This window comes from Monodelphis domestica, chromosome 3 (genome assembly GCF_027887165.1).
Source record: "Monodelphis domestica isolate mMonDom1 chromosome 3, mMonDom1.pri, whole genome shotgun sequence".
In the NCBI taxonomy this organism is placed as follows: domain Eukaryota; kingdom Metazoa; phylum Chordata; class Mammalia; order Didelphimorphia; family Didelphidae; genus Monodelphis; species Monodelphis domestica.
In genome coordinates, this window is record NC_077229.1 from 27,190,415 (window position 1) to 27,202,428 (window position 12,014).

General features: G+C 41.8%; 1 protein-coding gene across 4 annotated transcripts in view; it reads right to left on the reverse strand.

The window, feature by feature from the left end:
* Positions 1–12,014, reverse strand: part of LOC100009818 (uncharacterized protein KIAA1671) — a 267,176-nt gene that overhangs the window by 182,973 nt on the left and 72,189 nt on the right. For all 4 annotated transcript variants that reach the window (XM_056821576.1, XM_007490054.3, XM_007490055.2 and 1 more), the window contains exon 2: positions 4,157–4,271. The gene's annotated coding sequence lies outside the window, so the exon portion shown is untranslated. The remainder of the gene's footprint in view (positions 1–4,156; positions 4,272–12,014) is intronic.

Below are 12,014 nucleotides of genomic sequence, written 5' to 3' on the forward strand. Positions count from 1 at the left end.
CACTGAGCACAGTGCCAGCCACATAGTAGGTGCTTAATAAATGTTTATTTCCTTCCTTCCAGTAACAAGCAGATTGTAGAAACTCTCTATATAGCCACCATTTGTAGCAAAAAGGCACTCACTGGGGTTCAATTCTGGGCTAAAAGCATTAATTAGGTAACTACTATGTAGCAGGTCCTGGAGATAAAGACAAGCATCACGAAAACCTTCAGGAATTTTATTTATTTTGTCATATATTTATTTTATTTCTAATTTACTTCTAATATTATATAGAATTACAATATAAAATATAACAATTATATTTATAGAGCAAACATTTTTATTTATATATATTCTATAATTAATAAAATTATATCCTTATAATTTAATTATTCATCAGTTATTAATATTAAAGTATTAGCCATTTTATTATATAATTATGTTTTATTATATAGTATTATGAGTATTAGTAAAATGTTTTCCTGTATTCAATGACATACATGTATATTATATGTACAAGTACCTACACATGTATGTATATGTGTATATGGATGTATAGATGTATGGATGGATGGATGGATTATGGATATGTAAATTCTTAAAGGTTTCCATGATGCTGTGTCTGTATATAGTAGGTACTGTGTAATTTGAATTTTGTACCCCAGGACTCTGTTTCCCAGAACCCCACTTTTTCTCTAAAACATACAAAATTCTAAATACACAGTACCTAGTTACCTAATTTTTAAATTTATACACGTGTGTGTGTGTGTGCGTGTGTGTGTATGCATACATTTTTTTCCTTTTGAACAGGGTGAGACACAAAAGCACAAGTCCCCAGCAGAGCAGTGGCCTGGAACCCCCGCCCCCCTCTTCCCCATATACACATGAACTCTCTTGGCTTTGATAAAGGGGTTAACAGTTGGCATCACCAATGGGCCAAAATATTCTAAGAGTCCTTTCTAAAGGAGCTAAAGGCATCAGAAACAAAGCAGGTGCCTATAGAATAGGGAAAGGTTAAATAAGTGTTCTATGAATACTATTGAGCCAAAAGAAGCAATAAGAGAAGCCTGGGCAGACTTGTATGAAATGATGCACAAAAAAGTCAGCAGAACCAGAAATCAACATACAACAAACAATGACTGCAACAATGTTAAGAGGAACAAGAAAATGAAATAAACACTGTGTAATTGAAAGAACTGAGAAAATGCTCCTTAGGGGAGCCTCATGTAGCACCTGCCCCCCCCCCCCATCCCCTGTTTCTCTGACACCTTCCAGGACTGCCCAGCTGGATGCAGGGGAGGATTCTGAGGTCCTAAATGAAACTGAAGAGGGCAATCCAATCAAAAAGTATTTAATAGTCACTTAATATGTGCTAGACACTGTACTAGCTTGGGAATGCAAGCACAGCATCATGGAAACCTCTTGCCTCTAAGGCTGAAGCTGGAATCTGGTTACATGTTGCAAAGTGGCAAATATTGCCCTGAGGTGAGGCCAACATCTCTAATAAGTAGAATGGGTCGCCTTCAAAAGCAATGGGTTCCCCCTCTAAAACCAATAAGGCTTTTGTACAGAAGGCCCTACACCATCACAGAGCCCAGACCCTGACTCATGCAACAGCCTCCTGGAAAGCAACACAGAACAGATTTTGTCAGGAAGAAGAAAATGGCCAAACAGCATATTGAGCGGCACACACAGATTGGGTCCCATAAAACATCAGAGAGCACACTGAGGCACATTCAGGGACAGGAGGTTCCTCAACTCGGGCAGCCTTTGGGCTACATGACCGATGGCAGCTGCCTAGCAAAGCAGCTCATTCATTTTCAGGCAGACCTTTCTGTATCTCAATGCCAAGAGTCCTGAGCTGAGAATAAAACCTAGAAAAACAGGAGAATTCAAAAGTAGAGGGGAAAGCATTCTGGGCTCGGGGCCAAATGATCTGGATTCTTGTCCTGGCTCTCTCACTTAACCATGTCATGATGGACAAGAGCACCTCAGTCCCAATGCCTCAGTTTCCACAGCTATAGAATGGGGATAAATAAGGCATGTAATATAGCTCTCATCTCACCTGGGTACAAATCTTGCCTCTGATATGTAAGCTTAGTGTCCAAAGACATGTTATTGAATCTCTCTGCCTCAGTTTCTTCATCTATAAAATGGGAGAAACCAATAGTACCAACCGTACAAGATTATTATAAGACCCAAATGAGAGAATTACATAAAGTGCTCTGCAAACTTATGAAGTATTCTAGAAATGCTGGTTATTATTCTTATTAATTATCACCATCATCAATCTCTACCCCTGCTGATAATACAGAGGAGATTCTAAGAGGTGAGACTTATAAAGCATTCCTTAGAAAAAAGCAGCATGGAAAGGCCGTATAGCCAAAAAGACTTGGGTTCAAATCCTACCACAGACACCTGTAACCCTGGGCATATCACTTACTGAACTTCTCTGAGACTCCAGTTCCATGTCTGGAAAATGAGAATCATACTACCACCTAATGGGCACCTAGGCACAGTGGATAAAGCACCAGGCCTGGAGTTAGGAAGAAGACCCGAGTTCAAATCCTGCCTCAAACACATAGAAGCTATGTGACCCTGGCCAAGTCACTTAACCCTGTGTACCTCTATTTCCTCATCTGTCAAATGTGCTAGAGAAGCAAATGGCGGACCACTCCAGCAATTTGCCAAGAAAATTCCAAGTGGCTTATAAAGAATCAGACATGAATGAAAAACAACTGCCAAATAACAAACAAAAAAACACCTTATCTTATTAACAATGACCATTATACCCATGATAGTATTCCAAACAATAATATACAATCTCCTTAGGGAGATAACAGTGAATGTGTGACTTCAGCTTACTCCACTTTTTATTTCTGCTCTTTATTCTCTGCCACAAGCTATGGCTCTTTAGAGAGACACTTATATATGGAAATGAATGTAAAGTAAAATTTTAAATTTTATAAATTATTATTTAAGAGTCCCCCGGGGGCAGCTGGGTGACTGGGAGAGTCAGGCCTAGAGACATGAGGTCCTGGGTTCAAATCTGGCCTCAGACACTTCCCAGCTATGTGACCTTGGGCAAGTCACTTGGCCCCTATTGCCTAGCCCTTGTCACTCTTCTGTCTTGGAACCAATACACAGTATTGATTCCAAGATGGAACGTGAGGGTTAAAAAAAAAAAAAGAATTTATGCTAAGACAGAAGGTAAGGTTTAAAAAAAAAGCATACTGTATGACTCTGGGCAAGTCACTTGACCCCCATTTCCTAGCCCTTACCACTCTTCTGCCTTGGAGCCAATACACAGTATTGAATCCAAGACAGAAGGTAAGGGTTTAAAAAAAAAAAAACAAACTGTGTGACCCTGGGCAAGTCACTTGACCCCCACTGCCTAGCCCTTACCACTCTTCTGCCTTGGAACACAGTACTGATTCTAAGAGAGAAGGGAAGGGTTTGTTTTTTAAGTTCTCCTGCTGGTACTAACTTTCCACACAGAAAAAAATTACCCCACATTTTTATATGGAACATATTTATATTGTAGTCTATTTTTATATTATATTATTCTATAATTTATATGTAATATAATCACAATTATATTATAAAGACTTGTATTATATTTATTTTAGATTGTATATATCGTCTCTTCCTAAAGTCAGCAAACTCCTTGAGGGGACAAACCATGCCATTTGTCCTCAGCACATACCCCAGGGCCTGGCACATAGAGGATGCTTAGTAGAAGCTGGCAGACCAATATTGAGGCCTAGTCCATGCTAAGCAGTTCATAAATGTTTTATTTATTCTTATCGGAAAGGCAGGAAAAGGAATAAGCATTAATAAAGCACTTACTATGTGCTAAGTGCTTTTCAAATATCTCCTGCAGTCCTCACAACCCTGGAAGGAAGGGGCTATTATTATCCTCATTTTACACATGAGGAAACTGAGGCAGGAAGCAGTTAAAATGACTCACCTAGGATCACTCAGCTAGTTCTTTTCGGAGGGCAAATCTGAACTCAGGGCTCTAGGACTCCAGGCCCACTGCTCTGTCCAGTTGCCTCTGGTATTATCATCAAAGGAGGGAAAAAAGAAGGACTTGTTGGGCCAGAGACAAAGCAAACGAAGCCTCAACATTCTGAGCCGGCGCCAAGCCCTGGTGGAGCCCTGAGGCTCTCCTTACCATCAGACGCAGGGGCTGGGGGTCCTTTCTCATTGTGAACAGGGGCGTCTCCTCACTCCTGCTGCAGATGGCAGAGAGGGAAGGGGCTGTGCCGTCCATCCACGTTACAGCAGGCCTGGGGACAAACGAGAGCAATTCAAAATTCTGGAACTTCTCCACGATCCACAATCTGACGTTCCTCCCCTGGAATCTCCGAGTCTGGGGCTTCACCGTGCTACGGGGGGATCCCACTTTGGCTTTTGGGCTCCACGGTGGGCCTCCAGGACTTTTGTGCTCTTAGAAGAGCCCTGGCCTTCGGCTTCCATTTTTTTAGCTTGGTTTGGTTTTTCCTGTTTATTATGTAAGTCATTCTACAGTGGCAAGCACCACAGACTAAATCGCAAGAATAATGGCATAGTCCAATGGGAAATGGGAATATGACAGAATGCAGTGAAGGAGCCCACAAGTGATGGGGATTTTGTCTGTGGGCGAGTTCCGATGAAACATTTCGTCAGCATTATCCCTGAATTCTCACAGACGTTGCTGCTGGGTTTGATTCATGGAATTTTTTTAACCCTTCCCTTCTGTCTTAAGATCAATACTAAGCAGAGGTTCCAAGGCAGAAGAGTCAGGACTAGGCAAAGGGGGTCAAATGACTTGCCCAAGGTCACACAGCTGGGAAGTATCTGAGGACAGATTTGAACCCAGGACCTCCTATCTCTAGGCCTGGCTCTCTGTCCAATGAGCCACCTAGCTGGCCTGATTGATGGAATTTTATAATTAAAAAAAAAGGGCTGTTATTGAAAAGCACATTAGTATCGGAGTGCTATCTTTTGAGTATGCATTCAAACAGCTCTAAAAAAGCATAAGCACAAATCTGTGATGTCGAACTCTGAGAAAATTCAGCCAATAATTACAAGATTATATTGAGTTGCAAGGTAGAGAGACATTATAGGAAATAAAATTAGTCCTTGTCTTACAGGTGAATGCAAGTTCCAAGCAATACACAAGATGAACAACAATAGCTCCATGCCCATAATGTCTATTCTTGATATTATAGCGGCCTCCTACAGCAGATTTCACAAACCTTTCATTGCTGTATATAACACACCTTCCAATGTATTACATGTCCCATGTATGCTATCTCCAAACTTATCCAGTCAAAATTTAATAATAGCATATATCCATTTTCATTGCTGTGTATAACACACCTTCCGATGTATTACATACCCCATGTATGCTATCTCCAAACTTATCCAATCAAAATTTAATAATAGCATATATCCATGTTGGTGAACCTATGGCACATGTGCCAGAGTGTGCCGGAAGGGACTGTTTCCTTCTCCCTCTCCACACTCCTGAGGATATTTCTCCCATCACCCATCCCTCTGCCCAACAATCCAATGGGAGCACTCCCTCCCTCCCCTATCTGGAGTAAGGTGGGGGGCTCACATGCAACAATGAGGATTGTAGTTTAGGCACTTGGTCACTAAAAGTTCTCCATCACTGGCATATAATATGCCTTCTGTCATCTATATCATCACCATGGTGCCTACACTCTGGCCATCTCGTATCACCATCATCTCATTTACACTCTCATCCCCATCAAGTCACCACCATTGCAACCTTGGTCTCTGCCCCTAAGATATTAGCTCTGAGCGGCAAGAATGGCAAACCTTTTCCTTCCTGGAGCTGGAAAGCTCCCAGATAAATCTTTATAGTTACCCTTTTTGCAATGGCAAAGAATTGGAAATTATGGGGATGTCCATCAATTGGGGAATGGCTGAACAAATTGTGATATATGATGGTGATAGTGTAGTATTGCTATAAGAAAAGATAAACAGCATGATTTCAGAAAGTGCTAGAAAGAAATCCATGAACTGATGCTGAGTGAAATAAGCAGAACCAGGTGTGACTTTTAAAACTATTCCCTGATCAATAACAATAGAGATACTTGGACTAACAGAATCAGGTGTTGGGAACCCTGCATTTCTCCACCCTCCTTAGTTTAACAAGATTAGGAAGGTCTGCACCAAACTCAAGGTTTAATTATCTGAGGAGATGGCCTTCAACAAACATGTGCAGAAAAAGCAGACAGTTTTGTACACAGGAACAGCAATTGGACAATGATCAATTGTGAAAGCTTTAGCTACTCTCAGCAATAATGCAAAGATCCAGGACAATTCTGAAGGACTTATGATGAATCCTATCCATCTCCAGAGAGAGAACTGGTGAAGCTGGATGCAGATCAAAGCAGACTATCTTCTAAATTAGTATATTTATGGTTTTATTTGGATGTTTTGGTTTAACATGAGTGTTCTCTTACAACAATGACAAAGATGGAAATAGGTTTTGCATGATAAGACATGAATAATCTTCCCATATCTGAGAGGGGAGAGAGAAGGGAGGAAATGATACAATCTGGCTCTTATATATCTGGAAAGGGTGTGTTGAAAATGGTTGTTATGCGAAATTAGGGAAGTAAAATATCTTTTTAAAAAATTGTTGGAGCTGGGCTCATTTTCGTCTCATTTCCACGTTCTCTACATCATCCTACCTGCTCCTTTTAAAACAGGGAATATTAGAGATGGGAGGAGCTTTAAAGGCAAAGACTTGAACAGCTCATTTGACATATGGGGAAACCAAGGTACAAAGAAGAGGTGATTCACCCAAAATCAGACAACTTAGGTACACAATGAATAATCATTGCCATCACATAGAAGCCTCTTTGGCAGGTATGGGAGGTTCAGAGCTCTGAAACTCTTACAGGACTTCACAGCATACTTGGAGAACAGAATTCTAGGTCACTGTTCTCCTTATTTTAATTCACTGATTCCCGAGGGGATGCCAGGGCTGGTGTGCCACAGATTGCCCGGGGTTTCAACTGGTAAATGTACTCAGTCCCCAGAGCACACATGACAATCTCTAGACTTTCCCACAGTGTTCCCAGTTTCAAAATTGAATGTGCTAAAATTCCTTCTGGCAAAGGCTGGCATTTTTACCTTGAGCAAAAGAAGTTCAAGGCACCATCTGGTCTTTTTAAACCTTTGGTAAGTTGGATAGAGAGCCAGGCCTAGAGCTGGGAGGTCCTGGGTTCAAATCTGACCTCAGCCACTTCCTAGCTGTGTGACCCTGGGCAAGTCACTTGACCCCCATTGCCTAGCCCTGACCACTCTTCTGCCTTGGAGCCAATACACAGTATTAATTCCAAGACAGAAAGGAAGGTGTTTGGTTTTTTTTTTTAAAGAACCATTGGCAGGGATGGGAATTCTGTTGACCAGGGTCAACCTGTGGTGACCACTGTTTGCTTGGACAGGTAACTACCAGGCCCAATGTCCCCTGTGGGCATCCCCAATCACCCAGATTAGCCAAAGGAAATACCCTCAGGAAAAAAAAAGGAGAAGAAAGGAAAATCTCCTGTATTCAAAAATGGAAAAAGCTTACAGTTTGGATCCTTCATTATTTCTATCAGCTGCTAACCATCGCTTAGAATTAATGACGCCTTCTCCCATTCAGTCCAGCAAACTCATCCATGAGCCAGGCAAACAGGAGCCGGGCCTCCTGTCTATACTGATTTGTTTGCTCTGGTTTGACACCACCTGTTTGATTCACCAGCCAAGATCCACCCTGTTCCTGCTCCTCCTGGGGCCAGGAGTTCTTGCCTCTCAGTGTATGACCTAAGTCCCTAAGCTCCATCTGATACGAGCGGCTGGGAGAAAAATGTCAGGGCCAGGAAAAGGATGCTGGCATATGGCTTTGCTTCATCTTTCCAAGCTGGCAAGGACTGGAAGTTGGAATTAATTAGTTCACTTCCTCCTGGGGATACAAAGAACTGAACCAAGGAATGACCCAAGAGACCTCGTCTACCTCTAATAATGAGAGAGGTAGGAGCAGGAGGGCCATTGCCCCAGGGATCTGGACCTAAATGGACCCTGACAGCACTTTATACTCCTTCAACAGGAGAATCAACAGGTTTAGCCATTTGTTAGCAAGACTCTGAGTTAAAATAGGGAACTTGGTGATGGCAGGATATCAGATGCCTTCTCTCGGTCCTCTCCCTCAAGAGAACCACCCCATTCCCTTGGGGTATCAGGGCTCTACCAACAAAATCCAAGGCAGTGCCCCACCTCCTCAATGCCCAACAGGGCCCGGGGTCCCAAGTTCTTTTTTTTTTAAACCCTTCCCTTCCATCTTGGAATCAATACTATGTATTGGTCCAAGGCAGAAGAGCGGTAAAGGCTAGGCAATGGGGGCGATGGGACTTGCCCAGGGTCACACAGCTGGGAAGTGTCTAAGGCCAGATTTGAACCCAAGACCTCCCATCTCTAGGCCTGGCTGTCCATCCACTGAACTACACAGCTTCCCCCCCTGGGTCCCAAGTTCTGAGTCTCTCCCTAATCCCCACAGTAATTTCATTTAAAATGTCTCTGGAAAACTTGTTTTGAAGCCTCTGTTCACATTGCTGCTTCCAGGTGTCAAAAATGACTTGATGTGACTTAAAGAAGTCACAGGATCAGAGAAAAACCTTAGGATTCTCACACTAGTGTTCTATGTTCTAAGGCTCCTCTCAGCTCTGATATTCTCTATTCTAAGCTTCTCCCCAAGCTCTGACATTCCCTGGTCTAAGGTCCTTTGCAACCCTGACATTCTCAGGTGTAGCATTCACTGTTCCAAGCCCCTCCAAGTTGTGATGTCCTATATTCCAAGGTCCTTCCCAGCTCAAAAACCCTGTGGTTCTACAATCTGAATGAATGAATGAATGAATGAATTACTGTCTATTTAAAAATTCTCCCATGGCTACAGCTCTGCCCTTGGAATGTAGAAACGATCTCAGGACTGAAGAGTTCCAACTTCCACTTTTCCCACCTCATATAAAAGCACAGATTAGAGGCCATAGGATGTAGCAGTCAAGAAATCTGGCCTGAGAGCCAGGAAGACCCAGAATCAAATCCCACTTTTGACCCATCTTAACTATCTGACCCTACTAGCCAAGTCGCTTAAAACATTCAATCTGCTCCAAGCCTTTGCAGAGAAGGGGCTGACCTGAATGAGAAAGAGGAGTCTGTTCACCTGGAAGTTCCATACGTCAATGAAATCACAGGTTTGGGCCAAACTTTTACAAGAAAGCTCTTGCTCTGAGCCTTACCACCAGCCTCAAGGAACCCCCTCTCCCATCACCTTTTCCAGGAGTAGTCGGCCGGCCACAGGCTTCTCAATGAGAATCCCAGGACTGACTGGCAGCAGGCAGGCAGGAAGTGCCGCCTCAGAATATCAGCGGCAAAGGACTGAAGGCTGGGCCCTTCCAAAGTCCTCCAAGCTCTGGCTGGGCCAGATCACTTTTTATGATGTATATATTTTAAAAGAAACAGAATGATTAACCACTAATTACCACCATGTAAATTCTGTAAATAGAGGGGAAGTCAATCGTTAGTACAAAGGTACTTTGGATAAGTCTCTGTAAAACTATAAAGCTATCCATTTTTAGAGGCTTAAATGGCATTGATGAGCTCACAAGTTAATCGTCTCTGAAATCTAGAGACAAGATGTCCAGGAACTTCCCACTACCCCAGAATCCATCAATCAAATCAGGCAGCATTTATTAAAAGCTGAAAATGGTCAGGATATGCAGGAAGGGCTAGAGAGGCAAAGAAACGCAAAAAAAAAAAAGAAGAAGAAGAAGAAGGAAGGAGGAGGAGGAGGAGGAGGAGGAGGAGGAGGAGGAAGAGGAAGAGGAAGAGGAAGAGGAAGAAGAAGAAGAAGAAGAAGAAGAAGAAGAAGAAGAAGAAGAAGAAGAAGAAGAAGAAGAAGAAGAGAAGAAGAAGAAGAAGACAACAACGACGATGACAATAATGACTAGAATGTTAGTGCAAGAAAGGCTCTGAGAATATCCAATGTCTGGGTTGGGAGAGGTAATAGAACAGGGGATGGTCGAATGGTACCTAGCAGTAAGGGGCTTCCTAACAGGGAATGTCAGAATGGTAAAGGGCTTTAGAACATGAGTGTAAAAACTATGAAGGACTTTTGAAAAAAGGAACCAATAAAGTCAAAGGCTTTGGGACCAAAATATGACTAGTTATACTATAAACAAAAAGTAAGGGGGGGGGGGGGGGGGAAATCAGGTTCTTTTCCTAGATTATGGATAAAGGAAGAGCTCTTGACCAAGTAAGAGACAGGTGCTCACTCAAGATCAAAGAGAACTGAAGTTACATAAAATGGAAAATATTTGCATGAACAAAATCAATGCTGCCAGGATAAGAAGGAAAAATGCAGATGAGGAAAAAGCATTCTTTCATCAAGCATCCCTGATAAGGGTCTAATATCAGAGATAAGTAGAGAATTAATCCAAATACAGACAATGCAATACAGAGTCATTTATTTTCCCATGGAAAGGTGGTAGAAGAATATAAAAAAAAATAATTCTCAAATAAAAGTTGTAAATCATTACTAGCCATATGGAAATCTGCTCTGAACCACTAATAGAGTGAAAAATATAAATTAAAGCTATTCTGAAGTTTCTCCTCACATCCAGGATGTCCAAGATGACAAAAGATGGAAATCATCAATGCTGGAGAAGCTGGGGAAAGATAGGCACGCTACTAATTCATGACTGACAGAGCCACAATTAGTCCAGTTACTCTGAAAAATAATTTGGAATTAAACTCAAAACAAAATAAAACAAACAAAAAAAGGTGGAGGTGGGGGTTCAAATGTTCATTCCCTTGGATCCAGGTCTTACTGCTAGGTGTGTACAATTACAAAGGGCAAAGGCAGAAAGATTTCCCATATAAACCTAACTATTCAGAACACGGCCTCAGACACTGTGTAACTGGGCAATCATTAATCCTGTTTGCCTCAGTATCCTCATCTGTAAAATGAGCTGGAGAAGAAAATGGCAAAGCACTCCAGTATCTTTGCCAGGAAAATTCTAAGTGGGGTCATGAAGAATCAGACTTTACTGAAAATGGCTAAACAACAATTCATAACAAAACAAAGGAAACAGAAACTAAAGATGAGACCACTCAATAAAGAAATGGTTCAACAAATTGTAGAATATAAATATATTGAAATATCACTGCAATATAAGAAATGACAAAAATAATAATAATAGCTATGCCTGGTACTGTGCTGTGTTCCACAATTATCATCTCATTTGATTATCAAATCAGTCCTAGGAGTTAGGAACTGTTCTTATCCCCATTTTTCAGAAGAGGAAACTAAGACAAATAGCAGTCAAATGACTTGTCCAGGGTCACATAGCTAGTAAGTGTCTGAGGCCAGATTTCAACTCAGTTCTTCCTGATTCAAGGTCTAAGATTCTAGCTATTACACCATCAGCTGCCACATGTATGATATGAATTGTTACAGAAGGAAGCAAGCAGGGTCACAAAAATGACACAAAAAAGATACAATATAAATGGAAAGGAAGAAAACCCAAACTGAATGGTGGTGTAACTATAATGACCAGAAGCTCTTCCACCCCCACCCTACCCCCTTTAATCCTGTTCTAAGACTTGGCTGATCAGCAAGGGATATATTTGTAAATGAAGAAAACATCAGGGATAGCTGGGTAGCTCAGTGGGTTGAGAGCCAAGCCTAGACATAGGAAGTCTTGGATTCAAATCTAGCCTTGGGCACTCCTTGGCTGTATGACTCTGGCTAAATCACTTAATTCCCATAGTCTAACCCTTATTGCTCTTCTGCCTTGGAACCAATCAATACACAGTATTGATTCTAAGACAGAAGGTAGGAGTTTTTTATTTTAAGAAGAAGCACAAAAATGAAATAGGTTTTCCATGATAACACATGTAGGACCCAGATCGAATGGCTGGTGGCGGTGGAGGGGGATAAGGGAGATGGTTTGGATCATATAACTCCAGAG